Here is a 26852-nt window from a genome sequence, read left to right as displayed (position 1 = left end):
GACCCGGGGCCATAGGTTTCACTAGTGGCTTCTCTCAAGAGCATAAGTATTCTACAGTGGGTGAACAAATTACTCTTGAGCAATTGACAGAATTGAGCATAGTTATGAGAATATCTAGGTATGATCATGTATATAGGCATCACGTCCGAGACAAGTAGACCGACTCCTGTCTGCATGTACTACTATTACTCCACTCATCGACCGCTATCCAGCATGCATCTAGAGTATTAAGTTAAAAACAGAGTAACGCCTTAAGCAAGATGACATGATGTAGAGGGATAGTTTCATGCAATATGATAAAAAAAACCATCTTGTTATCCTCGATGGCAACAATACAATACGTGCCTTGCTGCCCCTTCTGTCACTGGGAAAGGACACCGCAAGATCGAACCCAAAGCTAAGCACTTCTCCCATGGCAAGAAAAACCAATCTAGTAGGCCAAACCAAACTGATAATTCGAAGAGACTTGCAAAGATAACCAATCATACATAAAAGAATTCAGAGAAGATTCAAATATTATTCATAGATAGACTGGATCATAAACCCGCAATTCATCGGTCTCAACAAACACACCGCAAAAAGATGATTACATCGAATAGATCTCCACGAGAGATGGGGAGAACATTGTATTGAGATCCAAAAAGAGAGAAGAAGGCATCTAGCTACTAACTATGGACCCGTAGGTCTGAAGTAAACTACTCACACTTCATTGGAGGGGCTTGGATGATGATGTAGAAGCCCTCCGTGATCGATGCCCCCTCCGGCGGAGCTCCGAAATAGGCCCCAAGATGGGATCTCATGGATACAGAAAGTTGCGGTGGTGGAATTAGGTTTTTGGCTCCGTCCCCGATCGTTTGGAGGTACGTATGTATATATAGGAGGAAGGAGTACGTCGGTGGAGTTTCGAGGGACCCACGAGGTAGGGGGCGCGCCCTCCACCCTCATGACCGCCTCGTGGCTTTCTTGACGGAGGGTCCAAGTCTCCTGGGTCTTATCTGATGAGAAAATCACGTTTCCAAAGGTTTCATTCCGTTTGGACTCCGTTTGATATTCTGTTCTCCGAAACACTGAAATAGGCAAAAAAACATCAATTCTGGACTGGGCCTCCGGTTAATAGGTTAGTCCCAAAAATAATATAAAAGTGGAAAATAAAGCCCAATATGGTCCAAAACAGTAGATAATATAGCATGGAGCAATCAAAAATTATAGATACGTTGGAGACGTATCACGCCTCCGCACTCTGCTTGTTGGCCGCTCACCACCTTAGGCTTGACATTGAAGGTCTTCAGCCATATGCCGAAATGAGGCGGGATGCGGAGAAAGGCCTCGCACACGACAATGAATGTCGTGATGTTGAGGATGAAGTTGGGGGCTAGGCCATGGAAGTCAAGCCCATAGTAAAACATCAGTCCACGGACAAAGCGGTGAAGAGGGAAGCCCAGCCTGTGGACGAAATGTGTGAGAAACACAACCCTCTCGTGGGGCTCTGGAGTAGAGATGATCTGTCCCTTGGCTGGGAGTCAGTGAGCGATCTCCTTGGCCAGATATCCGGCCTCCCAGAGCTCCTTGATATCCTTCTTCATGATGGAGGAGGCCATCCACTTACCCCCAGCTCCGGATCCGGGCATCTTTGGAGTGCTTTCTTGGACGAGGGAAAAGCTAAAAGCTTGGGCGCTGGAGCTCAGGGACGGAAGGACTGAGGAGGAGCCGAGGCGTGGGTGAATAAAGGGAATCCTTATCCCCTTATAAAGGCCATGAATATCAAGCGTCTCCCCACTCGCCTTAAACTCGCCTATTCCCAAGGGCCGTGTAAACGGCACAGTTGGGTCACCCACGTCCGTATTGATGAGAATACCGTAATAAGGGGACACGATCTCTGCTTTGACAAGATGTGCCAATGGCAACCGCGTCTCGAAACATGGAGCGGCAGACGAAAAACAGTTCGAAATTATGACCGGACAGACGTGATGTCATATTGTAAAAAGTTGTCAGCAGATTAGACTCGTGTAAAAATATATTCTCTCTGCGGTTATGTATGGTGTGTGTGACAGGTCCGGATACTATCATCGCATCCGAAGACTATCTTGAAGTTCGGATAGAAGGGAACCCGCCTTGCAATGCCGAAGACAATCTGCGCGCGGGACTCCTCGTCATTGAAGCCAGGTTCATGGGCTACTGAGGGAATCCTGGACTAAGGGGTCCTCGGGCGTCCGGCCTGTTATCCGTGGTTCGGAGTGATGGGCTGTGAAGACATGAAGGCCGAAGAATGTACCTGTGTCCGGATTGGACTCTCCTTGGGGTGGAAGGCAAGCTTGGCGACCGACTATGAAGACTCCTTCTTATGTAACCGACTCTATGTAACCCTAGATCCCCCCAACCCCCGGTGTCCATATAAACCGGAGGGGCTATTCCGAAAAGGATATACTCATTACCATAGTCATACAGGCTAGGCTTCTAGGGTTTAGCCATCGCGATCTCATGGTAGATCAACTCTTGTAATACTCATATTCATCAAGATCAATCAAGCAGGAAGTAGGGTATTACCTCCATAGAGAGGGCCCGAACCTGGGTAAGCATCGTGTCCCCCGTCTCCTGTTACCATCGATTCTAGACGCACAGTTCAGGACCCCCTACCCAAAATCCGCCGGTTTTGACACCGACACTGCCTACTTAACTTATCTTTTCTACACGCCATTTCAAACACACAACAAATCTATGGCAATTGCGGCACGGTGGACATAGCTTTTGCATAAATGCACAATGTCACAGAGGCCACAGTACATGTTGGGATATAGAAGCTAGAGCACGACTGTTGCTTAAGCTTGTGTTTGACAGCATCTTATTCAGATATCGATGAAGTCATCGAGTTGTTCGATGGTGCTATTGCTGCCGAGAAACCTGAGGTGAAGAGGTATGTGGTTGATGTGTCATCGGGTACTAAGCTGGGTGTGACACTGAAGCTCAGTCCGACTGGTGGCTCTTCACGTCCCCTTGTTACTCGTCGATTTTGTGTCTTCGATGTTAGAAATCATGGAGGCAGGATCATCAGGGTAGAGTTTGGTTTCGCGACTGTAGATGTAAAGGTGATGTGATCAACTTTGGACATCAACGAGAGGCTTCTAAGACCAAATTGCTACAAGTCTAGGGCAGTCGCGGTCAATAGGATTAAGCGTAATTATTAGTTTTTGGATTTGTTGTATCTAATATCAGATTTTTCTTCTACGTCGGGCGCACATGCCTGAGTGTTTCGAAATGTACTCACGTGTATGTGGAATAACACTTGGTGTACTAGTAGTTGCATTCTCGGCTTGGTTTTCTATTGTGCAATGATCTATGTGATTCTGCCAGTGATGATTGATTCTCACTAAAAGAAAATATTTGTCATTACATTGCAGGCATGTTGAGGCTGCTGACGTAAATGCATACATTATGAAGAGCTCAAGGGATGCAGTTCTACCACACAAAACAATAGTAATTCGCCTCCCTGTAGATCTGAAAAACAGCAATTCCTGTCATTCACCAACAGAACAGTGAGCTTCCTCTGAATGCATGTTAGTGACCCCCTATCACTATGTAACCGAGAGACATATATCCATTTTGAGAACAAGCTTGCCCCGGAGCTACTAGTAGAGAGTCATTGCATACCTTTCTACTCATGCACTCTTCAACACTTTCAAGAGCGCCAACGCCGCTGTACCAAACAGCCTTCCGGGTATAGGATTATTAGCTGTTGGCTACGGAACTCTGCCCATCGGTGGACCAAAATTAGATCCTATATTGGTTGATATGCTCCAACCTCTGTCATGATTGGTCTCTTCATGAGTGTGCATCGCTCTCACGTAGAACACCTTCGGAAAAGGCTTGTATTCCAACACTGATCTTCCGCACAGCAAGAAACTTCTTGCGTACTTGAGCTCCCATCCTCCAGTGATTTTCTTTATTGGACCCTAGCACATAGGAAGGTCAATAAAGAACTGGATGTTAGAAACCCGAAACCTCCGATATTTCAGCTCACATGAGTTCAAAATGTTATTTGTACTATTATGGAAAATGTGATGTCACTGAAGCTAGAATAACATTCTGATGTGAAATACTTCAGTCTTTAGAATTCTAGACAGATAAGAATGATAGTTGATTTTGTGGGCGACCCGAAGCTCGCTGTAAAGCAAGTACAAAATAAGATTCGTCGATTCATAAAATCCTTCTATTCCTCATTATTAATTATTATGATGCAAAATTACTGACAAACATTACTATTATCATTGCTGGAAAAGTTGCATCCATATTTCAGCTAGCTATCAATAAGACATGACATACTTCGAGTATATGTAATCTGTCTTAGAGTTCTCTCTTCACTTTTGTTGCATGGCGTTCAAGCTTACTATTCTACCGCTCCAGTTTTTCACAGCTACACAGTATGATATGTTGTACAAAATGTCAGAACTCCATCAAAGGAGTAATTCTAGAACTTCAAATCAATTCATATTGGAAAATACAAATGACATGTACACTACTAAACAAAATCAGAACAATCCAATAAAACATCATATGCACAACCCAAATTATCGCATGATGTAAAAAATATGAAAAATAAAATGTAACCTAATTAGAGTTGACTATCTTTACCTTCTTTTCCTTTGCACCATGACAACCCACTTCTGTAGCTGATTTGGTTCCAACCATTTCCCCCGTTTTCCATCACGAAATAATTAGGGTTTATTTATTTTCTCAAAGTTTTAAGGAAATATTTCAATCGACAGACACACATACCAAATTCAGAAGCTAGCTCTTTATCTAACAACTCGTTTTCATACTGGCAGCTTCAAGAACAAGTAGAAGAAAAATTAAAGCAACATCGGATCGCTTATGTTTTGTATGCGAATTATAATAACTGATGAAACGGAAAAGGCATGCCAGAAAGTACAGGTTTCCAATGTCTATACGTTCTCCGGTAGGACAAAAACCATGTTCCTTCAGAATTAGTGAAACACGTTCAACGACTTCCAAGTGGGGCACCTGCATGACATAGGGCACCTGCATGCCAATTTCAATTATATATGTGAATTTCGTCTAAAATATCTGCTTGAGAGAGATAACTATTGCACATAACCAACTGAATAGAACCATTTCATGTATCAAGATTAATATACAATAATTTATCGCCCATTACATCTGCCAAGCATCAAGACAGTACATCAGGTGTAATGACATGAAAAATTGTTCTCAAAAAAAGGTGATGCTGAAATTGGTGAAATCATTGCGATACTTGGTAACCGCTTCTTTTCTATTTCATTGTGAATTACTGGTGTTGTTCCAGTTCTATTATTTTATCCTGTTTCACCCCATCTGCTTTCATCCTTCACAATATTTGGGTATAACACCCCCCTCAAAATAAAATAAGATTGGTTGTAACATTAGAACTGACCAAAAGTCTCTCAGATAATCAAATCAGAAGTTAAATGTTACTGTCAAGCCCACATGCTCAAGCTAAGATTCATCCTAGCATGTTAGAATGGCTATTGTAGTCCCAAAGAAATACTGGTTGTTTGATATTCCTCTTAATTTATGAAACAATTTTTTTTAAATCGATAGAAGGGGGCATGCGGCCCCCATTTCCATTACGAAAATGGAGTCTTTTTTTACAGGGGCAACTAAGAAACCATTACATCACTGATATATAACCACACCAGGATGCTCCAAATCTAACCAATTCTAACCAGCTAAGCAAAAGGAAGTACATCCAGCCAAACCAGCTATCAGGAGCAGCAACTACTCAACACCTACAAAGTATCAACAGTTCGACGGACATGACACCAAATATGGAACAACTTATAGATCTTGAGGGGAAAATATAGTTGAAATCATATAAAATGTAATTACCTTGCATACTTGAAACTGTCCAAGTTTTAGCACAAACTTTAGCACAATCAGATCTAACAATAATGGCCATTATCTTGATGGAAAATCAATTACTCCTATTCGGTGTACTAAATATGTCCGAACTCCTATTCGGTGTTTTAACCAAATATCCATAGCAACAGTTTTGTTGCTGACTTGGAACACGGATCATAGATGTGTGGATATCCGGCATTTTAGGCCGATCATCGTAATTAATGTGCTGGAGAGGATCTTTGCGAAGGTGTGCGCTACTCGCCTGGCCCCGGTGGCGGAGCGGATTGCCCATCACCTTCAAACTACATTCCTGAAGGGGCGGAGGATCCATGATGGAATACTGGCCCTTCATGAAATTGTTCACGAGGTGGAATCACGGGGCCATAAGGGTGTATTCCTCAAGCTGGACTTCCAAAAGGTATATGATCGCTTGGACTGGTCCTTCTTGCGGTTAGTGACGCAGAGACGCGGATTCAATGAGCGGTGGTGCTCATCGATCATGTAGCTGGTGAGGTCCGGAAACACCGCCATCAACATCAACGGCGAAATTGGACCTTACTTTAGATCTTCTAGAGGGGTGAAGCAAGGGGACCCGATCTCCCCTTTGCTCTTTAACCTTGCCGTCGATGCCCTTGCTGGCATCCTTGACAAGGCTAGGCTGGCGGGCCACCTAAAGGGGGTGGTTAGCCATTTGATCCCCGGATCAGGGGTCACCCACCTACAATACGCGGATGACACCATGACTATGGTGGAGGGATCGGATCTTGATATTGTTAATCTTAAGTTCCTTCTAGTTTTCTTCAAGGACATGTTGGGCTTAAGATTAACTTTGACAAGAGCGAGGTCGTTGTTCTAGGCTACTCTGCGGCCGAGCAACAGAGGATTGCAGATAACCTCAACTGCAAGCTTGCCTCATTCCTGATCTCTTACCTGGGTATGCGTATGTCGGATTCTAGAGTCTTGGTGGGCACCTACGATCCGCTAGTGGGACGAGTCATGGTGCAGACGGTTTACTTCCAAAGGAAGCAAAATTGACAGATAAGAATCTTAAGCCATCAAACATGGTCTTCCATGGTGTCGTGCCGGGTAAGTCAGCTTACCCAGTGGGGAAGATATCGTTAGAAGTTGCCTTTGGAGATGAGCATGATTCCAGGTCTGAGATGTTAACCTTCGAAGTGGTCAAGATCAAGAGCCCTTATCATGCTCTGTTTGGGCGGCCGGCTTATGCTAAGTTCATGGCAAGGCCTTGTTATGTTTACTTGCAGCTTAAAATGCCGGGTTATAAGGACACCATCACAGTACATGGGATTCGCAAGGTGGCCTTGGAATGTGAGGAAGGTGATGCGGCTTATGCTGAGTCAGTTTGTGCAATGGAGGAGCTGAAGTTTTACAAGGACAATGTTGACCCAGTAGACATGACGTCCTTGAAAAAGCCAACTACGGAGCATGATCCTTCGTTAAAGTTTAAATCGGCAGATGATACTAAATTGGTTGACTTCGTCCCTGGCGACTCATCTATGTAGTTCAGCATCAGCGTTAATCTGGATCCGAAATAGGAAAGTGCGCTCATAGAGTTCATCCGTGAGAACCGGGACATCTTTGCATGGAAGCCTTCAGACATGTCGGGTGTACCGAGGGAACTTGTTGAGCACACTCTTAATATTGATCCGAAATTTAAGCCGGTCAAGCAATTTCTTCGCAGATTTAATGAGGAGAGGCGAAAGGCCATCGGTGAGGAAGTGGCCCGGCTCTTGGCGGCCGAGTTTATCGTTAAAGTTTTTCAACCTGAGTGGTTGGCTAACCTGGTGCTAGTACTCGAGAAGAATGGCACTTGGCGAATGTGTGTGGATTACACGGACTTGAACAAGGCCTGTCCGGCTGATCCGTTTTCTCTCCCTCATATTGATTAGATCATTGATGCTACGGCGGGTTCTGAGCGTTTGAGTTTTTTGGATGCTTATTCTGGTTATCATCAGATCAAAATGGCAGTTAAGGGCCAGGAGAAGACATCTTTCCTTACTCCGTTTGGAGCCTTCTACTATGTGTCTATGCCTTTTGGGCTCAAGAGTGCCCAGGCGACTTATCAGCGGTATGTGCAAAATTGCCTTCACAATTAGATTGGGCACAATGTTCATGCTTATGTAGACGACATTGTGGTGAAATCAAGAGAGAAGGAGACCCTGATTGATGATTTGAGAGAGACGTTTGACAATCTCCGGCTCTACAAGATGATGCTCAACCCGGCTAAGTGTGTCTTTGGTGTGCCAGCAAGCAAGCTCTTGGGTTTCCTGGTTTCTAACAGAGGCATTGAAGCTAACCTGAAGAAGATGAAAGCCATTATTTCATTAGCTAAGCCGGCGTGTGTTAATGATGTTCAGCGTCTGTCGGGTTGTATTGCGGCTCTTAGCCAGTTCATAAGCCGGTTGGGTGAGAAGGCTATTCCTCTTTATCAGATGATGAAGAAGACAGATCACTTTGTTTGGAGTGATGCTGCTAATCAAGCGTTTGAGGATCTGGAGAAACAATTGGCTGAGCCGCCCGTGCTTGCTGCCCCTATTGATAAAGAGCCTTTGTTGTTATATGTGGCTGCTAGTAGCCGGGCTGTCAGTGTAGCTATCGTGGTGGAAAGAAAGGAGGCAGGCAAGGAGTACCCGGTCCAACGGCCGGTTTATTACATCAGTGAGGTGCTTATCGAGTCCAAACAGAGATACCCACACTCGCAGAAGCTTTTGTATGGGGTTTTCATGGCAAGCCGGAAGCTTAAGCAATATTTTCAGGGTCATCCTATCACTACGGTTAGTTCTGCTCCTTTAGGAGATATCATCCAAAACAGGGAAGCCACATGCCGAGTTGCTAAATGGGCTATTGATCTTGGTCCTCGCGGTTTAAAGTATGTACCACATACAACCATCAAGCCTCAAGCACTTGTGGATTTCATCAATGATTGGACAGAATTACTGGCACCTGAGGAAAAGTCGGATAACACATATTGGACTATTCATTTTGATGGGTCCAGACAGTTAGAGGGCTCGGGAGTTGGAGTTGTCTTGACTTCCCCGTGAGGTGATAAATTTTCTTATGTTCTCCGGCTGATGTTCCCTTGTACTAACAATGCGGCTGAGTATGAGGCCTTGCTCCATGGTCTTCAGATGGCTAAAGAGATGAATCTAAGCCGAGTGAGGTGTTTTGGTGATTCAGATCTGGTAGCTCAGCAAGTTTCTGGTACTTCGGATTCTAAGGATCCGCTCATGGAGGCTTATCGACGCGAGGTTGATGCCATTGCAGGTCACTTCAAGGGTTATCAAGTTGAGCATATTGACTGAAGGAAGAATGAGGCGGCTGACAACTTAAGCCGTCTAGGGTCACAGCGTAAGCGAGTGCCACATAACACGTTCTTGGATGTTTTACTCCACCCTTTGGTCAAATTGCCTACGGAGGAGGATCTCGCTGTTCCTGACCCGGATGCACAATTGGTGGTGGCTCTCCATGCTATTTGTGATTGGACGGTTCCGTATTTGGCTTACATGACCCGGGGTGAGTTGCCAGAGGATGAGGTCTTGGCTAGACAGATAACCCGGTGGTCTAAGTTAATGACGATTAGCAATAGGGAGTTGCACCATCGCAGTGTCACAGGGGCATTTCAACATTGCGTCTCTCCTGAAGAAGGTTGTGAGATTTTATGAGAGATCCACGAAGGAGATTGTGGTCATCATGTCGGATCTAAATCTCTTGTAACCAAGGCTTTCCGCCATGGGTTCTATTGGTTGACGGCTCACGCTCATGCTGAGGATTTGGTAAGCAGATGTGATGACTGTCAGAAATTTTCGCGACGAGCTCATGTGCCGGCTCAAGAATTGAGGATGATTCCAATTGCTTGGCCATTTGCAACATGGGGGCTTGATATGGTTGGGCCTTTTAAAAGGTCTGAGGATTATAAGACCCACCTCTTGGTGGTAGTTGATAAGTTTACTAAATGGGTTGAAGCAGAGCCGGTTAGTAAATGTGATGCCGCAACGGCGGTTCAATTCATGAAAAAGGTGGTCTTCGTTTTGGCTTTCCACACAGCATCATAACAGATAATGGCACTAATCTTTCTAAAGGCACGATGGAAGAATTTTGTCAACGGGAGCACATCCGGCTTGATGTCTCCTCTGTGGCTCACCCTCAATCCAATGGGCAGGCAGAACGAGCAAATCAGGAGATTCTGTGAGGTATAAAGCCCCGGCTTATGGTTCCTTTGGAGAGAACGCCGGGTTGTTGGGTGGAGGAGTTACCCTCAGTGCTATGGAGCATCAACACGACCCCAACAGATCTACGGATTACACACCTTTCTTCATGGTTTATGGGGCAGAAGCGGTTCTTCCTAGTGACATCCGTCACTACTCACCTCGGGTGGCGGCTTATGTTGAAGCTGACAATGAAAAGGTGCGTCAAGACGCACTTGACCTATTGGATGAAGAGTGTGATCTTGCGGCGGCTTGTTCGGCGATTTATCAGCAAGACCTACGGCGTTATCACAGCCGCCGGGTTAAAACCAGAACCTTTCAAGAAGGCGACTTAGTGCTCCGGCTAATCCAAGATCAGACAAATATGCATAAGTTATCACCACCCTGGGAAGGACCTTTTGTGGTTAGCAAGAATTTGCATAATGGGTCATACTACCTTATCGATGTTCGAGACAACAAGGACTCACGCACATCGGAGGAGGAGACCCATCGGTTGTGGAACATTGTTCATCTTCGGTCGTACTATACTTGAGCCTCCGGCTCTCATGATGTACATAGTTATCTGATGTATATATTATGAACAGTGTAATAAAGCCGGCATCCCTGACAATTCAGGGCCTCTATCGTTTCACTTCTTCGAAGCTGAGTCTTTATCATCATTTAAGAGGTTCAACGCCCACAACCTCAGGGACCAAAGAGAGTTGGATGCACAACACAGCTCAAACATAGGTCCCTGATGATCATTTGGGGGCTTCCTGCTCATTGAGCATAGCTATCGGTACCCTCTTGATCGGCGCAATGCCAAAACTTATATGATCATTTGGGGGCATCCTGCTCATCGAGCATAGCTGTCGGTACCCTCTTGATCGGCGCAAGGCCAAAAACTTATATGGTCACTTGGGGGCTTCCTGTTCAAACATAGGTGTATTCACCAAAGAGAACATAGCTATCGGTACCCTCTTGATCAGCTTGACGCCACACTTGTAAGTATGTCACTTGGGGGCTTCCTGTTCAAACATAGGCGTATTCGACCAAAGAGAACATAGCGTTACTACCCTCTTGACCAGGTTTGTTCAAACATAGGCGTATTCGACCAAAGAGAACAAACTCTAACCGGGTCATCCTACCTGTACACCAGCTGCTTCAACTCCATCAGGTCATCCTGATTGACCCGCCGAACTCTTAACGATCAGTCTTTACGGCGTATTCAACCAAGATTTGAGCTCGATTAAGGTTCAAACAGCGGCTTGTCATGCGAGAGCATGGTCTACAGATAGTCAGGATGCATCCAGGCTTCATAAGCCGCCTTCCTTGGAACTTGGATAAATCGGCCCGTGAGTATGCTATTACTCTGGCCCCACGTACTCCTGATAAGTCTTTGAGCAAGACCAGACTTTATCCAGGGTTCAAATGTCGATTGGGCACACTATGAGTCAGGCTCACGGCAGCACGAAAAATCCAGTGGCTCCGGCTAGTTTCATTGAAGAAGACACTTAGGCTTGGCGGCCTACAAAAGCCTCGAATCTCTTCTGATTTCTTATTTGTATTTGGTTCTATCATTGTCTTTTGGTTTTTTAAGTCGGGCCCCTTTGCCCCGTTTACAGCTCGTATTTGAAGCATACTTTGGGTTTATACAACCCGTCAGGAGGGCAGACTCTACGTCGCCAGAGCATAATGAATCCTATGGTCAGAGTTATAGCTCTAACACCTTTAAACTACACGAAGCTGATAAGCCGACAATTAAGTATATATCATAGGTATGTCATTTTACTTAGCAATTATTAGACCGGCTCTGGTTATGGACTATTCGTCCCCAGCGGCTTTAATTGGGTATCATGACCCGCCCGGCGGTAAGTCACCAGGGCACTTGTGTTTTCTTTGTGTGCAGGATAAAAATCATTCAAATATGCATAAATCAAAGACTATCATACCCATAATGGTGTTTAAACCGGTGGATCAGCAGTATTACGCAAAACAGAAACATGCACGATGGCACGACAAAGTTAAAGTTTTAACTACCCTATTACATGGCTCCATGAGCCAAAAAGAGATCAAGTGGTTTTTCAACGGTCAAGTTTCTAAATAGCCTGGCGGTTCAGTCTTCTTGACCTTGCTGATGGGAGGCCTCCGGTTCATCCCTTGCCGGTTCTTCCTCCTCCTCCGCCGTCTGGAAGTTTGGCTTTGACCAATCAAAGCCATGCAAGGCGAAGAATTCAGCTTCGTCGTCAATCAGATTGGATGGGTCAATTTCAGGAGCGAAAGTGTGCTTACGAATCGGCAGAATTAAGTCCATCACTTTGTACGCGGGCGTATGCATCTTTTGGTTCTCTTCATCATAAGCCGGCTGATATTTGCAAAGGTTGGTTTCTTTGGCAACGACTGCCGCATGGGGACGGATTGCTTTAACAGAAGCAGCGAAGTCATGTTGATCAAAAGAAGTACCATCCTCCTCCAGACTTGGATATCCACTGGCTGCATCAGCCGGATCTAACTCCGATACCCACGCCTTAGCACGGCTCAAGGCCGTCACATCATCGGCTCTCGCACACGACCGTTTTATCTCTTGAATCCTGGTGGGCAAGATTGATAATTTCTTCAGCACATCGCTTAACAGATTGGGTCCTTGATTAGCCGGGGAGATGGTAGCCAGTGTACGTTGAGCTCCAGTATACAATTGTTCAACAAGAGTATAGACCGCCTTAAGCTTCACAAGTATGTCCTGGTTTGAGTTGTTGCTGTCGGGGAACGTAGTAATTTCAAAAAAATTCCTACACACACGCAAGATCATGGTGATGTATAGCAACGAGAGGGGAGAGTGTTGTCTACGTACCCTCGTAGACCAGAAGCGGAAGTGTTAGCACAACGCGGTTGATGTAGTCGTACGTCTTCACGGCCCGACCGATCAAGCACCGAAACTACGGCACCTCCGAGTTCTAGCACACGTCAAATTCGGACTCAACATGGGAGGGGGCGCGCCACCTCCTGGGCTGCTGCCCTCTCTCTCCCCTCAGGCCCACTAAGGCCCAATACTTCCCCGGGGGGTTCCGGTAACCCTTTCGGCACTCCGGTTTTCTCCGAAATCACCCGAAACACTTCCGGTGTCCGAATATAGCCGTCCAATATATAGATCTTTATGTCTCGACCATTTCGAGACTCCTCGTCATGTCCGTGATCATATCCGAGACTCCGAACAACCTTCGGTACATCAAAATATATAAACTCATAATGAAACTATCATCGTAACGTTAAGCGTGCGGACCCTACGGGTTCGAGAACAATGTAGACATGACCGAGACACGTCTTCGGTCAATAACCAATAGCGGAACCTGGATGCTCATATTGGCTCCTACATATTCTACGAAGATCTTTATCGGTCAGACCGCATAACAACATACGTTGTTCCCTTTGTCATCAGTATGTTACTTGCCCGAGATTCGATCGTCGGTATCTCAATACCTAGTTCAATCTCGTTATCGGCAAGTCTCTTTACTCGTTCCGTAATACATCATCTCGCAACTAACTCATTAGTTGCATTGCTTGCAAGGCTTAAGTGATGTGCATTACCGAGAGGGCCCAGAGATACTTCTTCGACAATCGAAGTGACAAATCCTAATCTCGAAATACGCCAACCCAACATGTACCTTTGGAGACACCTGTAGAGCACCTTTATAATCACCCAGTTATGTTGTGACGTTTGGTAGCACACAAAGTGTTCCTCCGGCAAACGGGAGTTACATAATCTCATAGTCATAGGAACATGTATAAGTCATGAAGAAAGCAATAGCAACAAACTAAACGATCAAGTGCTATGCTAACGGAATGGGTCAAGTCAATCACATCATTCTCCTAATGATGTGATCCCATTAATCAGATGACAACTCATGTCTATGGCTACGAAACTTAACCATCTTTGATTCAACGAGCTAGTCAAGTAGAGGCATACTAGTGACATACTATTTGTCTATGTATTCACACATGTATTATGTTTTCGGTTAATACAATTCTAGCATGAATAATAAACATTTATCATGATATAAGGAAATAAATAATAGCTTTATTATTTCCTCTAGGGCATATTTCCTTCAGTTGCTCCGGGGACCTGAGTAAATCACAGATCGGTTAAATGGCGGTTTATATTACTGCGGTAAGTACTCATTTTGGATGAATAGTAAGGCGACTCACCGAAGATAGCAGAAACCATCTGATTTACATGGTGTTTTAAACCGGTGAGTTCAGTGGTAGCCTCTTGAAGAGCCGCCTCTGCCTTCTCAGCTTGATGTATCAAGGCAGTCTTTTCTTCATCCCAAGTCTTTTTATCCGCAGCAAAACTGGTCTTCAACTTTTCCGACTCAGCCACACTAAACTGGAATTTCGACTCAACTTTCCGGGTCTCATTTTCCTGAGCTGCCAGCCGGGTCTTTGCATTGTTCAATTGAGACTCCAGTTCAATAGTAGCAGCCTGTATGAAGTACAGAGTTACCAACACATTTATATCAGGATTACAACAATAAAAGTCCCAAGTCCTTTGCAAGCAACAACACTTGGGACTTGGGGGCTAATGTCTGTCAAAACAATTTTTCAAATAATCGGCTCTTATGAATAAAGTCCCAAGCACTTTGCAAGCAACACTACTTGGCACTTGGGGGCTAATGCATATTGCTTGTATCTTAGTAATGATGAGCCGGATGTGCTATAAATAGTCTCAGCAGACTCATGGGGGCTATGCAGTTAAGCTCTACTTTCTTACACAGTGATAAATGGGACCGGCTCATTCATGCTGATTAAACCGGCCCTAGGGGACTACGAATGCAAAACTATGCTATTTCAGCATCCGGTTTAGTTTTAAAACCGGACGTGGAGGGCGTCTAGGACAGAAGCTTATGATTCTTCTAAGTCTACAGATTATTCAATCTTATCATAATCATAAGACTTGGGGGCTGGCAGGATATATATAACTTATGTAAGCCGGATGTCGTACCTCATATTTCTGGTGCATCTGCTTCGCCATCACAATTTCCAAATCACGGCTGGAGTGTACTTGGTTGAGATAACCGGACAATATTTCACTACTGCTCAATTGAGCATAGTGGGAGACATCAAATCTCACTTTCCGTCTCTCCATCACTTCTTGCTTGGTAGAATATCTGGCTAAAACAGTTGGGTTCCCCGGTTCAGTAAAACCAGTACCAATGATTAGAATGTCATCAACATAAGTCTCTAACGGTTCAAATGAGCTTGACGGTTCAGTGTTTAAAGGGTCAATGTTGGTTTGATCCACAGAGAGGTCAGGCATCTTAGCTTGAGTGTGAGAAGCAGGTTCTTCTGGCTGTTGGGTGGAAGTTTCAGGTGCAGGGACTAGCCGCTCCGGTTCACCGGATTTAGGTGCCTCAGTTGGCTTGGTCACCTTCGCCTTCTTGTTAGGCTTTGCTTGACCACTGCACGGGTGATGACAAGTCAGTGTAAATATAAGAGTATAAAAGTACAGGAGAAAGGTAATTGTTCTTACCCAAGGGCAATCTTGAAAGCCGGTAGCTGGGTCTGAGATGAATCGCCAGAGGAAGAACGAGAAACCTCCTGGAAGTTTGAATCAAAGGAATTGAGTGGCTGGTGAAAGTGACCCGCCAGTAAATAAAAGAGTTAAGGTCAAAAGAACCTCATTTTGGCGTATTCGAGGAGCGGGAGATTTTGGTAAACCGGAGGATAATTATTCACCTCCGCTGGTCCGGGTCTGACGTCGACTCTCGTGTTGTTGTCGTTTCAAAAGAAAGTGAGGATCTAAATAAGCCAAGGGGTGTGAAAACCTTACTTTCCGGGTTACTCGCCGAAGTTTCTGCCTTGGCAAAGGTTCTGAGTCAGAGGAAATAATAGTTACCTCTTCTTCAACTGCTTGGCTGGCTCCCGTGTCATCCTGATAATAGTCAGTGTCAATAAGATGGTTGAAAAGCAAGCCAAGAGAGTCAAGGGCTACCTCCGACTCAGAGGTGTCATCCAGCTTAAGCAGATCAGAGGCGCTTGGTTTCTTCTTCTTCTTACTGGTCTTCTTGATGGTTTTCCTAGAGGCTTTCTTGGCAGCCCTGGCCTTCTTGGCAGCTTCATGATCATATGCCTTCTTCCAAAAATCAGACTTAGCCTTTACAAGTTATCAAAGGTTGAGTAAAATGCTTGAATAATGAGGTAAAGGCAAATAAGTTCAGAGACTCACATCCGATGGCAGGGTAAGCTTGCAGAAAGGGGCCAGACCCGTTTTTAGGCAATCTTCTGGATCTTCATTCAGAAGGGACTTAACCATTTCATTTACTGCCTCGTCAGCTAATGGTGCAGAGCTGTGGCGCAGTGGATCCTTTACATCACCAGTGTAAGTGCACATTAAACCGGAGCGGCGACTCAAGGGGATGATCCGCCAAGAAACCCAGCACCTGACCAGGTCAACACCAGTTAAGCCGTTTCCTAGCAAAGCTGTAACATTTGCAATGGTAGGAGCAATTTTTGCCCACTCAGTGGTGGTAAGCTTCTTAGGAAGATTACGCTTTGAGTCCGGGTACTCGACACGGTAACCCGGCAGTGGATTCTCGTCAGCCGGAGAGGTATCTTTGAAGTAAAACCACGTTTGATTCCAATCCTTCGGGTGACTCGGCAGGAGTGCATAAGGGAAAATGGTGTCTCTTCTGCGTTGAATTGATATTCTGCCAAGTTCCAAACTGGGTACGTTGGTGAACTCATTTTGGTGGTTCAAATAGAAATACTCTCTAAAGAGATCGATGCTGGGCTCATCTTGAAGATATACTTCGCAGAACACTTGAAAGTTACAAATGTTTGACACGGAATTGGGTCCTATGTCTTGAGGACGGAGTTGGAAGAAGTGCAGAACATCCCGGAAAAATTTAGAGCCGGGCGGTGAGAAGCCCCGGTTCATGTGATCCGTGAATACAATGACTTCGCCATCCTTTGGCTGAGGTCTTTCCTGGCCCGGTTCAGGGATGCGGTAATGCATAACACTCTTTGCGGGCAAGTACCCGACTTTGACAAAGTCTTTGAATGTGCCCTCAGTGATGATGGAGGGGACCCAATTGCATGTATAGACTGTCTTTGGCGGCATGGTGAAAGAAGGAAAACCTAAAAGGAGGAAGTAATTTGCCGGTTCAAACCAGTTAGTGAAAACAAAAGTTAACAGTTGCAGTATACGTTCAGAATGGCGGCTTAAGTGAGGACTAATGACATATGGTTGATTATAAGCCGGACATGTAAGCCGCCATGACATATACATGTATTCAAAATCCGACAAAGAACAAAATTCTACTAAGTGTTGGACAAACAGGGTTCACAGATTAAAGCTATAAGTTCGGATCTACAACTATTCAAAAAAAGGAAATAAATTCTAAACCTACAGAGGCGGTAGCAGAAAAGTGGAGGTGCCCTAGAGGAGATCTGTCGCGATGAGGATATGTTATAATATCAAAAAGGGTGCTAAAACTGCTACCGCACAGGACCTACGTTATTTTCAGATCAAAACTACGTGATCTAGCAAGGAGAAGGAGGGGCAGTGATGAACACCAAAACCCTAAGAACTGATCTGTTACGGGGAAAAGGAGGCTTACCGATGTTGATGAGATAGCGGAGGAGCGCCGCAGTGTTTTGGTCTGATTCAGGGTGATGTAGCGGCCGGAGTTGAGGCAGAAGACGAAGGTCGACGGCGGCGGAGCTCGTGTGGGCTGGTGTGTCGCGAGGAAGAAGACGAGAAGGAGAAGAGAGGAGAATGAGAAAGGGGCGGTTTGACCCTATTTATAAGGGAAAGAGTAGATAGGCGGGCGCGAAAAATGAGGAGGCGAAATGATGATTATCCAACTGATTGAACGCCTCGATTTTCGAAAGGTCATTAAAGATAAAGATTTGTTAAAGATACATTATGTCATGTGTGAAGTTAATGGCAGATGACGTCACGATGGGTTGCCAAAATTTCTGAAGATGACGTCATGGCCGGTTACAATGTTTTACAGCAGATGAAGAAGGATATGTCTAACTGTCGAAGATTGACATGAACAAGTTCAAATAAACCTCGGGCCTAATGTTGGGGATATGGCTATCAGATATGACCCGCCCAGGAGGGGCCGGGTCAACCATTATGGCGGTTCATCTATTATGAAGCCCAAGAGTATACTAAGATGGCGGTTCATAGATAGGCTTGTAAGAGGCCCATGTCCAGAGGCGGCTTAGGGCTCGTAAGTGTAAACCGCCATGTATGAGTAGACTTGCAATATAAGTCATGTAAGATACGTCATCGAGGCGGACACGTTATATGAGCCGGCCGGGACTCGGTAGGCCGCAGGGCGTCAACCCATGTATATAAGGGGACGACCCGGCAGCGGCTTAGGGCAAGAAACATCAAATGGAAAGCCAGGCAAAGCGTGTTTGCTCGCTGGTAATCAAAACCCTAGCAATACCACCTCAACTGGAGTAGGCCTTTACCTTCATCGCAAGGGGCCGAACAAGTATAAACTCTCTGTGTCCTTTGTCCTGTTTAACCCCTTTAAGCTAACCCCGTCGCAATGGCTCCACAACTAAGTCCTTCCATGAGGACATCTGCCGTGACACTTCCACGACAAAAACCATCATTATTGGATCGAACCTTGCCAGCCTCCCCATCACTGGTACGCGTCAGTCCTATACAAACGGTTTTTAACCTGTTTCCGTGACGGCATTTGGAACCGTTGCCTAGTGAGTGTGGGCGATAGGGGGTCCTTCCCACACGGTCCATTTACTAATCTAATTGACATTCATATTAAGCACATAGTATATTCCATTTCCATATTAAGGAAGCGGGATTTCATAATTGAAATACATCGGAGTACAACATGATATAGCTTCAGCACTCAGCTACCCCATTACACAACTAGAACAGCAGCAAGTTTCACATGCAACATCTAGAACCTTTCGAAATTAGCATCATAGACGGCACGTAGAGAGATGCATCTCATCTGGAAAACTGCTGAAGCGGAAGGCGAATATTGAGCCTTCATTCATGTTGAAGGTCTTTGCAACTTTAGGCCAGTGCCTGTGGATGATTGACCGTCCATCCTTCGACCTCTTCAGGAACACTTCAATATTTAACCGTGGGTGTTGTATGAAAACTCTCCTCGCCTCCTGACCACAGAGGTGGTTTGAGAGGTAATCATTAGTGAACCCTGAAAACAAGGATGTGCATAAATATCTTCTTTATATTGGACATGGGGCAAAGGAATAAAAAAGGCAAGGTCTAATAGTTAGTACCATCTTGTAAACCTCAGTGCTTCCCATTGTTTCCCTGCAACACATATAAGGTAGTTAGTCATCAGGTTAATAAGGGTTTGCATGCTATTAGTAAAATATGTTGATGATAAATAAGCACATTGCAGATTCATCAGATTAATTCAAGCCACATGGAAAACCCATTTATCCAAACCAAGCATGATTAAGAACTAGGAAATATAGCACTTGTATATGTTTCTCATGTATTAAGTGCAGCCAAATTCGATTTATTCCTCACATGGTATACAATAACAGAATGTAGCCACAACAATTGAACATCGCATTGCAGAATTGAACCAAGCAGTTAACTAAACACCACAATAAATGAACCAAACGTTAACTGAGCACCACATTGCACAATATAACATACTCCTAATAGAAGATCAAATAGTTAACCAAACCAAGCATGCTTAAGAGCATCTCCAGCCGCGCCCCCAACAGGCCCTCCCCAGGCGTTTTTGCCGCGCCGGCGCCAAAAAAACGCCCAGTCACGCCCCCAGAAACCCGTTTTTTGCCGGCTCGGGCCAAAACTGGTGCCAGCGGACCCAGGCCGAACCCGGCGCCCTGGGGGCGCTTGGGGAGCCGGCACAAGCGAAAAAGGCGCGTGGGTCCGCCCTGGCGGCGACCCGAGGGCCTTTTCCCGCCGTTTCTTGACGCTTTTCCCTCGCATCCCTCCCGCTCGCTCGCCTTCCTCCCGTCATTCCCTCCCTTTCTCCCGCCAAACCCCTCCCGCTCGCCTTCCAGTCGCCGCCATGCCGCCGAAGAAGTACGCCATGCCACGCGCGGCGGCAACCACGACTGGCACCGTGGCCTAGCCGAAGCAGAGGAAGCCGAGGGCGCCGCCATTGAAGCCACCGGGCATGTCGAACGCCGAGTGGAGGGTGGAAGTTCAGCGACGCGACGCAGTCACCGCCAACCGGCGGAACAGGGCCATCGCCAAGAAGGCCCGCGACAATGCGGCGCGCGCGGTGGCATCCTCCTCATCGGTCGACCACGCGGGGATGATGAATCCACCCGTTGTCAGCCACGCCCAGTACGCGCCCTGGGGACAGCAAGGCATCGGATCTCCATGGGGATCGTCGTCGCCCGGCTACGCCGACGGCGACGCGCATGGTGGGTTCAACCCAAACGTGACCTTCCCCCATGGCCACCCCGCGACGCGCACACCCTCGCCCGCCTTCGTCGGCGTGCAGTACCCTCCATACAACTACTCGCCGCCCACCTACGCGTCCACACCGACGCCCCATCTCCGCCGTGGACCGCTGCCCTTCTCGCACCTCGGCGACACCGACGACACAGGAGCCGACATGGACGACATCATCGCGACAGGATCGACCGCGGCCGCCGCGTCTCCCGGGTTCTCCACCCAGGACGAGGTAGTGGATCTCAGCGGCGACATGGAGGCCGAGCTCGGCTACGTCTACGACGAGGACGCGCACGAAGCGCAGGAACCCGAGGAGGAGGAGGAGGACGAGGAGGAGGAGGAGGAGGAGCCGGCTCCTGATCCGACGAAGGGGTGCCAGAAGAAGAAGCGGGCGGCTAGGCCAGGCGAACCGCGCATCAAGTGGACGTCCAAGGAGGAGGAATGCCTCGCCGAAGCATGGAAAGTCGTCTGCCTCGAACCAACCACCGGCACGAACCAGAGCTTCGAGACGTACTGGGACCGCATCAAGGCCGAGTTCGACGAGCGGAAGCTCGTCGACCCCTACTTCAAAGGCGTCTACATGCAGCGTGGCTCCAAGGCGATGGTGAACCATTGGGGGCGTATCCAGGGGCGTGCAACAAATGGCATGGAATCGTCAAGGAGGTCGCGGCTCGCCCGGAGAGCGGCGCCAGCGTTGAGGATCAGGTACGCACGCCGTTCGCCCGCATCTCTTCGTCGTCTACGTCCGCCGCCCGCCAACTGTTTGTTCCTCCGCACAGTTGCTGCGCATGTTCACCATGCATCGGCACGACAACCTCGACGCCGACTTCAAGTACCTCCACGTCTACAAGCGCATTTACAAGTGTGAGAAGTGGGCGGAAGTCCGACGTACCCTCGACAAGGCCAAGGAGACATACAAGCAGGAGTCCATCGAGCATTGCCTCGCCGACGCCCAGGCCTGGGCCGTCCTACGTGAAGAGAAGACCGAGGCGCAGTGGTCGTCGCTGATGACGAACAGCGCCATCAAGCTCGACCTGCTCCGGACCAACGTCGACCTGCTCCGGACGAACGTCGCCGCGAAGAAGAGGAACACCGACATGGCTTTTCTGATGGGCAGGGCGGACATGCTCCAGAGCAACGACGAGCAGCTCAGGGCGTGGTACATGGCGGAGCGCGGCCTCATCCTGAACCAGATGTAGACGGCAACGCCGACGACGCCGACGACGCCAGCTCCCGCGCCCATGGCCACACGGACGCCAAGCCCGAACGACGCCTCTACATCGCCGCCTAGCAGTACCGAAGCCGCGCCGACACAGCCCAGCACCGAAGCAGCTCCGACACCGCCGAGCCCATGCACGCCGACTCCGCCAACGCCTGGAGCCGACCCCGCCGAGTGATTCGTTGCGCACGTGAACTTGCGGCGTGTGGCGCTTTATTTTTTGTAACGCCAGACTATGTCCGATCGCCAGATTTGTGGCGTCTTTTGTGAGCGGGAATGACCTATTTCAAATTTCCCGCATCCTGGGGCCGGCGCTTGGGGGCGTGACTGGGAGCTAGGTCGCCCCCAGGGGCCGAACTAGCGCCGACACGCCCCCAGGCCGCTCTATTTAGGCGCCCTGGGGGGCCGAACGGCTGGAGATGCCCTAACAACTTGGAAATATAGCAACTATATTTGTTTCTCATGTATTTAGTACAACCAAATTCGATTTATTTCTCATATGGTATACAATAACAGAATGTAGCCACAACAATTGAACATCGCATTGCAAAATTGAACCAAGCAATTAACTAAACAACCCAACAAATGAACCAAACATTAATTGAGCACCAGATTGCACAATATAACATACTCGTAATAGAAGATCAGACAGTTAACCAAACCAAGCATGTTTAACAACTTGGAAATATTGCACCCTGAAGGATTGAACATCACATTTGTAGAATTAAACCAAGCAGTTAACTGAACACCACATTGCACGACATATAGAACATATACACTATAGAAGAAGATTACATGGTAAAAGTAGATAGCACAATTCACTAGAATTTGTTAAGGAAAGGCAGTAGCTAGCAAACTGAACATGGGTCCTTATAGTGAGCAAATAAGACAAGCTACTCCTCATTGTCGGAGATATCAATGACGATTGGATCCTTGGACACGGAAGAGGGCGAGGCCTCCGCATCATGGGTGCCCTCGTTGTAGTGGTGAGTTGCCTGAGCTGCTCCGGGCACCAACCTGCTGCTCTCGAGATGTGGTAAGCACATGCACGCTGAGAAAACACCTCGTAGTCTTCGTCGAAGGCACCGATGGTGGCCTCGAGAAAACACCACGAACTGTCGTTTAAAGCAGCCAACCGCATTGCGGGGGTGACGCGAGCGCTCCTCCAAGATCTGGGGGTCGGCACGAATGGCAACCATCGCGACCTCATCCACGCGTGCGGCCGCGATTTGCTTCTCCGCTGCCAAATGCTCCTCGAGATCCTGGCTATACTGTGTGTACCATGGCTTAGGCCGGCGCTTATTTGGGTGGAAGGTGTTGCGCTCGCGCCGGCGGTCGGGGCATGTGGGATGTGGAAGGAGGAGGAGGATGGGGGTCGGGTGTGGATTACCTGCCTGGATAGGCAAGGCCGAGCAGCATGAAGGAGGGTCACCGGCAAGGAGGTGGCACTGCAAGCAAGGAGTGAATGTTTCAACTTGGAAAGGAAGGCGAAAACAGGGGAAATGTAGATTTTGGCAAGGGGGAGGGGGCAGGGAGGTAGATATTTCTGCGGAAGCCGAAAATTTGGAATCGGTTCAGCGAAAAAACTGGTGTGCAAAGTGTCATCAGACATGGTCCCTTATTCAGAGCGGGCTATGGACTGTAGCCGTCGCACCTTCTCAAGTAAGCTGTATGTGTACTATACTCCGACGGTGCTCCAAGATATTTTGTGCTACATCTCACACGGTTGGTTATAATAAATTGTGTGGGATCTACTTGATTTTTCGTCTTGATTTGAATTATATAATGGGGTCACAACGGCCATGGACGGTATTTGAATTGCTAACCCTTTTATCTGAGGGTGAACATGCAACTATATGTGTGTTATAAAAGAATTGGAATTATTTAGGGTTCGTTTGGACATTTTTATGCATTAAGTGAGTTTTCAATGCATTTATGTGCTTATTTCAAATTTGAACTACATGCACATGCCCCAGTGCATATAAATTGGTTGAAAAATCAAATCTTTGTCCTTGGGTGCATGCTTAGGTCACATGCAAGAAATGGAAATAAATGTCAAACACCCTGCCACCGTCACTCGGCCGCAAACATTGTGATACCTGGTTTTTAAATTCTAGTAAATCCAATACTCGTCTGAAATTCATGAAACTTGGCATGCTATCATAGAGCGGCATCAACATGTCATGGTAAATTTTTTGTCCCATTTGGGGCAGGTTTGGGTATATGCTTCTCACAAACAGAGTTTCTCACAACAAGCATGATGGTTTCGCGAGGGAACGTCCCACCTTTGGGGACGAAACGATATCCATTGCCTCTTATTGCTTTCAAATTTTTTCTCGTGTCAACATAGAACAACAGGAGTGTTGTGTCAATTTTTGTGATTTTTCGGGGTTCGTTTGGATATTTTTATGCATTAAGTGAGTTCTCAATGCATTTATGTGCATAATTCCAATTTGAACTACATGCACATGCTCTAGTGCATATAAATTGGTTGAAGAATCAAATCTTTGTCCTTGGGTGCATGCTTAGGTCCAATGCAAGAAATAGGAATGAATTTCAAACACCATGGCACCGTTGATTGCCGGTAAAACATTGAGATACTTTGTTTTTAAATTCTAGTAAATCCAAAACTCGTCTAAAATTCATGAAACTTGGCATGCTATCATGCAATGGCACCCAACATGTTGTGGTATTTTTCATGTCGATTTTGAGAGAAGGCGCACTCAAAAAACAACCAACAAAGGCATTTTTAAAAAATTGCTGCCACTTTAATATCTCAAACATTTTATAATTCAAACCGTGTGTGTTCTGTTAACCATTCACGTGACGCCACGTGTCTTGGTTTTAATGGTTATAGGTTTTAATGGCTCTTGATTGCAAATGTTTTAGACAGAACACCCGTATGCAAAGTGAGAGCAGGATTTGTGCATCTCTTGAACACAAATGGTTCTTTTGGATGACCCGTGTGAACCACTTACAAACAATTTGTTAAGATTTGCATCTGTCATATTGGGTATGTTGCCATTGTCAAACTAGAAAGATTGTCATTTGTTGATCTAGCAACATTGCCATTTGCCAACCTTGTAACACTGCGATTTGTCAAAATATGAAGCTAAAAATCACTAGCAATATCTAATTTTTGCAACTAAAATTAAGTAATTAAGCATAGATGGAGGCGAGGAGGCATGTTCAGCCGGGCGTGCAGCGGGCGGCGCAGTACTATTCGATTTGACAGCGGGCGGCGTAGTTCCCAATACGGCTTTAATGCAGATGAGGGAGAGGGTAGCGATTCTCGAAATGTTGAATGGCCAGTTGAGGCGACCGCTATATGCATACACACACACACACACATAAACACTATTCTGATCACGGGATCAGAATAATATTCTGATCACAACATGAACTTCCCGAGTAACGCATCTGACCTTCCCCGAGTACTAGGTTGAACTTCAGCTAAAATGTGTCCAAATGGGGCTTGCGATATACCGTTGGAAAGCTATGGACATCAGTATCATGACCCAAGTTAAATTTTTGGCAAAATGTAAGCGATTTAAGAGCAGTTTTGAAAACTGTTTTTTCTTCATACAAAAAACGTGAATTGTATTTTCAATTGCATTTTAAAATCGTTTATCGGAATGAGGCAAATAATATGGCGTTGGAAAGCTGCTGAAAAACCGCTCCTTCCACATGTTGAAAGTTTTCTCTAATTCCCTATGGTTAAAGAGTAATTTGAAAAATCGTACAATTTCACAAATGGAACACCCGAGTTTGTATATTCGATGCCATTTCTAAACGGCTAATCCAATTGAGGCAAATAATATGGCGTTGGAAAGCTTATGAAAATGCGCTACTTTTTCATGTTAAACGTTTTTTCTAATTTTGAACGGTTTAAAAGTAATTTATAAAACGGTACAAGTTCCACCGAGTTCGTATTTTTGAGCTAATTTTTTAACCATATGTCCAAATGTAGCAAATGATATGGCGTTGAAAAGCTTGAAGAAATACGAAACTTTTTTGTATATATTGTTTCTCCTAATTCATTACGGTTTTATGTCAGTTTTGAAAATGGCTAAAAACGTATTTTTGCCGTAATTTCTACAAACTTTATCGGAATGGGGCAAATAATATACCGCTGAAAAGCTACGGAAAATTTGAAACTTTTTCATGTTGATGGTTTTCTGTGATTCCTTACCGTTTTCAAGTAATTTCGAAAATGGCAAGATCGTTTGTTCTACCTTTATCGCGAAACAGATTCTTCGAAAATACACCACGTGAAGAACCTAAACTTCTTGGCATGTCTACTTGAACTTCACTCTGTTTTTCACGTGCTTTTTTTGCCGGTGGCTCTCCATCCACTGCTCGTAGCTCTCCTTCCACTCACCGTAATTGAGCAAGTGATATACCGATGGAAAGCTGCTGTAAACACGCAACTTTCCCGTGTTGATCTTTTTTCATACTCGTGATAATTTTAAAAGTTTTTCATCTAAAATTCATTCACTATAGTAATCGAACTTCGTGTTGTTTTCACGTTGAACTTCTGTGACGTATTTTTGTTTTTAATTTTCCCATCCATTTCGTCAGTGTTACACAAATGATATTCTCTTTGTACAAACCTCTCTCACAATATATTTTTTAACTTTCTCCGACCGAGGACTTGAATTTACACAAATGATATTCCTGTTATTTTGAAGTAATTAGAGAAATGACGAGATCATGATTTATGCCTTCATTGCGAATGGAAACGCACTGCGTGAAGTAGTTGAAGTTCTCGGGCATGTTTGTTTGACCCTCACTCTGTTTTTGACATGTTGTTTTTTGCACTGCGTGAAGTAGTTGAACTTCTGGGGCATGTCTATTTGAACTTCACTCTGTTTCACTTTATTGTATTTTTCTTATATGAAATACACATCATGTAGTACATGAACTTCCGGTTGTTATCACTTTGAACTTCTCTCTGGTTTGAGAGAATTATTTTAAACCACAAAAAACAACATATTTTTTATGTATTTTGGACATCTAAATACACGGTGAACCTCTCTCGCAAGATTTTTTGAACTTTTACTCGTCGAGCACTTGAACTTCTAGCAAC

General features: G+C 45.9%; 1 pseudogene; it reads right to left on the bottom strand.

Annotated features, from left to right (window-relative positions):
• Positions 1-3653: 3653 nt before the first annotated feature.
• LOC147965596 (meiotic drive suppressor JIEYAO-like) overlaps positions 3654-26852 on the bottom strand; it is a 42782-nt pseudogene continuing 19583 nt past the window's right edge.

The sequence above is a fragment of the Triticum urartu genome, chromosome 6A (genome assembly GCF_056163025.1).
Source record: "Triticum urartu cultivar PI428250 chromosome 6A, HENAU_Tu73, whole genome shotgun sequence".
Taxonomy (NCBI): domain Eukaryota; kingdom Viridiplantae; phylum Streptophyta; class Magnoliopsida; order Poales; family Poaceae; genus Triticum; species Triticum urartu.
Note: the sequence above shows the minus strand (reverse complement) of the source record. Positions and strands in the feature narration are given on the sequence as shown.